Source organism: Desmodus rotundus, chromosome 5, assembly GCF_022682495.2.
Source record: "Desmodus rotundus isolate HL8 chromosome 5, HLdesRot8A.1, whole genome shotgun sequence".
In the NCBI taxonomy this organism is placed as follows: domain Eukaryota; kingdom Metazoa; phylum Chordata; class Mammalia; order Chiroptera; family Phyllostomidae; genus Desmodus; species Desmodus rotundus.
Window position 1 is genome coordinate 126,806,773 of NC_071391.1, and position 7,392 is coordinate 126,814,164.

Here is a 7,392-nt window from a genome sequence, read left to right on the forward strand (position 1 = left end):
AAAGATTACAATATTTGTTTTAAATTTGATTTAATCTTGTGGGTGAAGGCTACTCAAGTCAAGAAAAAGCACCTTTAGCCTTTTAACACCTACTATGTGCCAGGGATAGTGTTTTTTCATTTAACACCTCACATCTGATAAAGTCAGTGTTATTTCTGGTTGTGAAATGATAGCATCTCTTTTTTTACTTTATTTTCACTGTTGACATTATTACAGATGTCCCCATTCCCCCCCACCCTGCTCCCCTCTGCTCAGCCCCCACCTCCCCTTCCATCTGGCTACCACCACCCTGTTGTCTGTGTCTATGGATCAGACAAATATGTTCTTTGGCTAATCCCTTCACCTTCTCCCATCCAGCCCTCCCTCTCCCCTCTGACAGCTTTCAGCCTGTTCCATCTTTCTATGCCTCTATTTCTATTTTGTTCATCAGTTTATTTTGTTCATTAGATTCCACATACAAGTGAGATAATATGGTGTTTGTCTTTCTCTGACTGGCTTATTTCACTTAGCTTAATAATCTCCAGGTCCATTCATCCTGCCGCAAAAGGTAAGATTCCCTTCTTTCTTATGGCCGCATAGTGTTTCATTGTGTAAATATACCACAGCCTTTTTACACACTCACCTACTGATGGGCACTTGGGTTGCTTCCAGCACTTGGCTATCGTAAATAATGCTGCCGTGAACATAGTGGCGCATATATTCTTTTGAATTGGTGTTTCAGGATTCTTAGGATATATTCCCAGGAGTGGGATCTCTGGGTCAAAAAGCAGTTCCATTTTCAATTTTTTGAGGTAACTCCATACTGTTTTCCACAGTGGCTGCACTAGTCTGCATTCCCACCAACAGTGCGTGAGGGTTCCCTGTTCTGCGTCTCCTTGCCAGCACTTGTTGTTTGTTGATGAATTGATGGTAGCCATTCTGACAGGTGTGAGGTGATAACTCATTGAGGTATTAATTTGCATCTCTCTCGTGATTAGTGATGTTGAGCATATTTTCATGTCTATTGGCCACCTGTATGTCATCTTTGTCTCCAGTAGACGCCTAAAGTGTCTATTCAGTTTCTTTGCCCATTTTTTAACTGGTCTTAAATGTAAGTTGCAAAAGCATAAAAATCCTAGAAGCAAACATAGGCAGTAAAATCTCAGACATCTCTTGTAGCAATATTCTTGCCAATGTGTCCCCTAAGGGAAGGGAAACAAAGGAAAAAACAAACAAATGGGACTACATCAAACTAAAAGCTTCTGCATGGCAAAAGAAACCATCAGCAAAATGAAAAGGGAACCCACTGCACGGAAGAACATTTCACCAATGATACATCTGATAAGGGGTCAATTTCCAATACATGTAAAGAACTTATACAACTCAACACCAGGAAGAGAGCATCTGTCTTTTGTTAAAAGTATTTTGGACCCATTCTGTCGCTGAAGAAGGTGCTTCACTTCCTTGACCTGTCTACATAAGGAGGTGATGTAACCCCAAATAAAAATGGGGAGTTATTGTTTAATGGGTATAGAATTTCGGTTCTGCAAGATGAAAGGCGGTATGGAGGTGGATAGTGGTGATGGTTGCAGAACAATGTGAATGTACTTAATGGCCCTGAACTGTACTCAAAAATGGTAGAGATGGCAAATTTCATCTTCTACGTATTTCACCACAATTAAAAAAACTTAGGTTTCCTCTGAAGAAGAGAGGCTCCTTTGACATTTTAACAGCTTTGTTGAAGACTAATTTAAATATCACAAAATTCACCTGTTTTACGCACACAATTCAATGGTCTTTATTATTTCATACAATTGTACCACCATCACCAAGGTCAATTTTAGAACATTTCCTTCTACCTCAAAAGATCCTTCAAGTCCATCTCGAGTGGCTCCTTGTTCTCATCCCAGCTCCAGGCAACCACTAATCTAATTTCTCTCTCTATTTACCTTTTCTAGACATTTCATATAAATAGAACTCCACAGTGGAGGCCCTTTGTCTCTGGCTTCTTTCAGTTAGTACAATGTCTTTGAGGTTCATCCACATTGTTCATCCATGTTCACCCAGGTTCATGCATCTATCAGAACCTTATTTTGTTTTATTGTCAAATAACATTCCATTCCACTGTACACTATACCACATTTTATTTACCCATTCTCAGGTGATGGACATTTGGGTTTCTCCTACTTTTCCACTATTATCAGCAGGGCAGCTATAAACATCCATGTACGAGTATCTGAGTGGACCTATGTTTTCACTCTTTCTGGGGATGAGTGGGATTGCTGGGTCATATGGTAAATTCATGTTTAAATTTTCAAAAAACTGCAAAACTGTTCTCCAAAGGAGGTGCACCAGTTTACGCTTTCTTCACACCCTTGCCAGCACTGGTCTCTGCCTGTCCTTTGTTTTCTGTTTGTTCCCTCTGTTCTGTATCCCTTTTCTTTTTCTTGCCTTCTGGTTGGCTACTTGTGCATTTGTTTTAGAATTCCATTTTGATTTATCTGTAGAATTTTTGAGTGTATTTCTTTGTGTAGCTCCAGGTATTACGTTATACACACAGAACTTATCACAGTCAGCATTTTTACCAGTTCCAGTGAATTGAAGAAACCTTACTGTACTTTAGCCTCCCCCCACTGATAATGGGATTTGGGAAGCATGAGGCAATGTTATAAGTTCTGCTTCAACGGTCAGACACACCAGAAAACTCAAGAGAAGGAAAGTCTGTTATACTTACCCACACTTTTATTTTTTCTTCTTCTTTATTTTTTCCTGATAATTCCTTCATTTATCATTTCTTTTCTATTTCAGAAACTCCAAAGCCATTCTAGAGTGGTTTGGCTAATGATAAATAATTTTAATTTTGTTTTATCTGAGAATGTTTTGATCCCCACCCGCCTCTTTTTTTTTCTTTCTGAAGGATATTTTCACTGAGTATGGGATTCTGAGTTGACAGTTCTTCTCTTTCAGGTCACTTCCTTCTGGCCTCCATGGTTCCTGATGAGAAATCCACTTATATTCGAATTGTCTATTTTCTCTCTGTTCAGATTGGGTTATTTCTATTGTTCGATCTTCACGTTCATTGATTCTTTCCTTTGCCATCTCCATTTTGCTGTTGAGCCCTGTATGTTTCCTAGAGCTACCATATCATATTACCATAAACTAGGTAACTTAAAATAACAGAGACTTATTGCCTTGAGTTTGAAGTTTGGCTGGAAACCTGAAGGGGAGAATTTCTGCCTCACCACTTCTAGCACCTGGCGTTTGTTGGCAATAGTTGGTGTTCCTTGGTTTATAGATGCATCGCCCAATGACTGCCTCTGCTGTCACATGGCTGTCTCTCTGTCCTTTTCTTATAAAGACATCAGTCACATTGGATCAGGGGCCTACCCTGTTCCAGTATGACCTCGTCTTAACTAATTACATCTGCAAGACCCTATTTCCAAATAAGGCCATATTTGGAGGTACTGGGAATTTTGACTTCAATATACCTTTTGGGGGGGAATAGTTCAACCCATAACAAGCCCATTCTCTGAATTATTAATTTTGGTTATTGAATTTTGCAGTATATAATTTCCATTTGGTTCTTCTTTATATCTTCTATTTCTTTGCGGAGACTTCCTATTATTTCATTTGTTTAAAGTGCTTGTTAAATTGTTTGATTAATTGCTCGTTAAAGCAGTTTGATTAGGCTGCTTTAAAGTCCTTGTCAGATACTTTCAACATCTTAGTGGTCTTTGTGTTGGTGTCTATTGATTTTTTTCTCCTTCAAGTAGAGATTTTCTTGGTTCTTGGTATGACAAATGATTTTTCAGTTGCATCCTGGATATTTTGGTTATTACAATACTCTGTATTTTATTTAAATCTTTTGTTTCAGGGGATCTTCTCTGACACTAGGCCAGCGGGGATGGTGAGTGCCATTGCCAGGTGGAAGTGAAGGGCCAGGTGTCTGGCTCAGTGTCTGTTAACACCCTAGGGGAGGGAGGAGCTTCTCATTACTGTGGTTAGGGTGGAAGTTCAGGCCTCCCCACCCCACTAGGCCTCCACTGACATCACCCTGGCTAAGACAGAGTGGGATAACTTGTTATTCCTTCTCACATGCCCTCCACTGCCAGTGCAAGGGAAATGTCTCACTATCACTGAACAGGCTTCTCTGACACTGCCCCAGCGGGATAGGGTGCCTGAGGATGCCTCGGTATAGCTGGGTGGAGTGCAAGTCCAGACATTGCTTCTCCTGCGACATCGTGGGGATGGCTGCCCCTCATAGCAGCTGAGCGAGCCTGGAACTCCAAACTCCCTACTCTGCCTCTGCCAACAGGGCTGGGTGGGGCCAGTTCTTTCTGTGGTGTTGGACTGGAGTAGAACACTCACTGTCTCAAAGTTTTATGTCTTGCTGCCCCCTTGTGGGTTCTTTGGCTAGAGAAAAAGGTTTTTGTTCTGTTTTTGGTCTGTGATCATTGATGTTTCTGGGTTGCCGGCTTCACCAGCGCCCAGTCTAGTATACAAAAGGCAAAAAGAAAACCAGGGGATTCACTGCTGTGTCATTCTCTGGGGTGTAAGGTTTCCAACTGCTCTATGTTCTTCTCTTCACCTTTCAGAGTTGTCTTATGATTGTTCTATGTGCACTATCTAGAGTTTTTAGCTGTCATTAGCAGAAGGGATAGGAAGAAGTGTCTACTCCATGTTGTCCCTGCCTCTCCTGATATTTGAAGCAAGATGCTTCAAATATAACCTAAGATAACCTAAGATGTAGAATATGCAAGATGCTTCTATTTACCTCTTATAGAATGAGACCAATTAGGAAAAAAGAAAAGTACAGTTGTTGTGAGAACAAAGCTGTTTGGTTCTCTCCAGGTCTATACCTCTATCTTCTCTAAGTAGAAATTTAGATTGAAAAATTAACTGGAGACAATAGACATTATCCTTGCTAATATTTCATGCTCATGTATGATTATACACATTGTGATTAGAGAAATGAAAATGGAATAATTTGTTAGCCAGGAAATTACTGAATCCTTATCAAGACCCTGATGAGAAGAATATTGAAAAAGTAGCCATGGAGAAAATTGTGTTTGAAGTCACCCTTCTTACTCTCCGTGACTTAATTATAATCACCAATTTCCATATGTACACAATGCATACATCTCTTTAATACTAAAATAGTTTAAAACAGGCAGTAACGTGATCATTAACAGTGTTCCCCTGTGGTAAGGTTGCCAACCAGCCAGAGTGTTGTGTCACAAGGTCATGTTAATGGAAATCCTATTGGGGTTGGAGGGCGGAGGGATTCATTGTGGTGAAATCGTATCTGATGTTCAAATAATGTCAGTTGATTTTGCAGTTGTATTAGAAAATGGAAAATGTTACAAAAGTGCAGAGTATAAATAAATAAGAACTACCAACATTTGTAACCATTTCAAAGTTACAAGGTGAGGCAGAAATCATCAGGATTTTCATTTCCTGGAAGACGTGAAAGATGAAACAAAGGCAGAGAAACACAATACTGCTGGGTGTAGTGCATTGGTTGCAGAATGTTCAGAAACTAATTATGAATATTTGCTGCCTTAAGCCATATGCTCATAGACTAACTTGTATTTTTCATTACTGATAAATATATTATATAGAGTCTATATAGTTACTGAAATGCCCTGTATTTGATTAAAAAATTTAATATGTAAAAGATAATGGGTTGCCTCTAAAATACATTAAAAAAAATTCTTATTCAGACAAAGGACTTCACACATATGGCCTTTTCTCACAATAAGCAAAGTGAAATTGTTTCTTTACTTTTGTAATAGTATCACTGAATCCTCCAGGCAAAGGTAATGAGAACATACAGAATGCAAAGAAACTAATTTGATTACTAAGATTTGCTTAAATGTTACAAAGCTGGTATTGCTTGTAAATGATATATTAAATATACATTGTAGTCTCTAAGCCAAGCAGGGGAGTGAAACTCCGGTGCTCCGGACTATGCTGGGCATCTGGGGAAGAGCTTTATGCTTTGCCTCAGGTGTGATTTCAAAGAACTGAGTTCTCAAAGAAGGGCCAAAACTCAGCATTCCTTTTTCTATTCTCTATTTACTAACATAAAAAAGTCACTATAAAATTGCTTTATTGAGGCTTTGATATCTTGAAACTTCAATTTTAGTATTAAAAGTATTTTGTGTGTGCAACACACTTTTTCTCTCTTTTGAAATTTAATAATTTGAGTTTGAAATATTGACAAAAGAAATGTGCCCATTACATGACTACAACTGTCTGCTTGTATGACGATAGCCTGACGTCAATGTTATCAAATGATAGTCTATAAAGATTCCTTTACGTACTTTTCAAATGCTCTTGTGATTGATGACGGTATTCAAGAAACTTTAAAATGGTGAGATTACAATGAGGAAAAAACCATGCTTTCACTAGTCATGGTCCAATCAGAGAATTGACCCTGAACTAGTTATCTCATGCTATGTAACAAATTATCCCCAAACTTAACTGCTTCAAATGATAAATATTTATTATCTCACACAATTTCTGAGAATTGAGACTCTGGGAGATCCCCTAGAGGGTGATTCTAGTTGAAGGCCTCTCAAAGGGAGGCAGTCAAGTTGTCAGTCTGGACTGCGAGGATCTGACAGCCCAACTGGGGAAGGATCAATTTCCAAGGTTATTTATGTGATCGTCTATACAGGCTTCTGATTCTTGTTGGCTATGGTCTGTAATCTCAGTTCCTTGCCATACGGGCCTCTCCACCTTAGTGTCTTCATAACATGACAGCTTTTGTTTTTCTTTCCCAAAGTGTGTCATCTGAAGGAATCTCAACAAAGGAAGTCATTTATAATCCGGTCTTGGAAGCTTTACCGTAACTTCTGCTTTATCCTATATGTGGGAGGGCACCATACAAGGTTGTAAATACCAGGAGGTCAGAATCATTGGGGGCCATCCTGGAAGCTAGCTACCACAGGTCCAGAGCAGGTTTGCAACTTGGATTCACCTAGAATTTGGGTTAAAGCATACATCTTCTAAAAGACATTGTGTATTCTTGGGAAGAAATTACATCTAAGTCTTCTGCTTTGCCAAAGTTACATAATCTGTATGTAACCTGAGTCTACTAAGTATATTCAGTAACAATTTAACCCTCAGTCACACTTTGTACAGGTACCGAGGTCTAAATTTAATTTCAAAAGTATGTTTGGTCTACAGTATAGCCATAGAAGGGTAAAATATATAATGAAGTAATATAAAATAGTATGCTCTCACAAAAATCAGGTGATTACCAATTCTGTGCATTTAGGAATAAACGTTTAAAACTTGGGTATGAAAAGATGGAAAACAAGGGACCTTTCAGCTTTCTCATTTCCCAGCTTGAATAATTTAATTGGATTTTATAGTATCAGTAGGAATCAATGCCTGCTTTTAGCT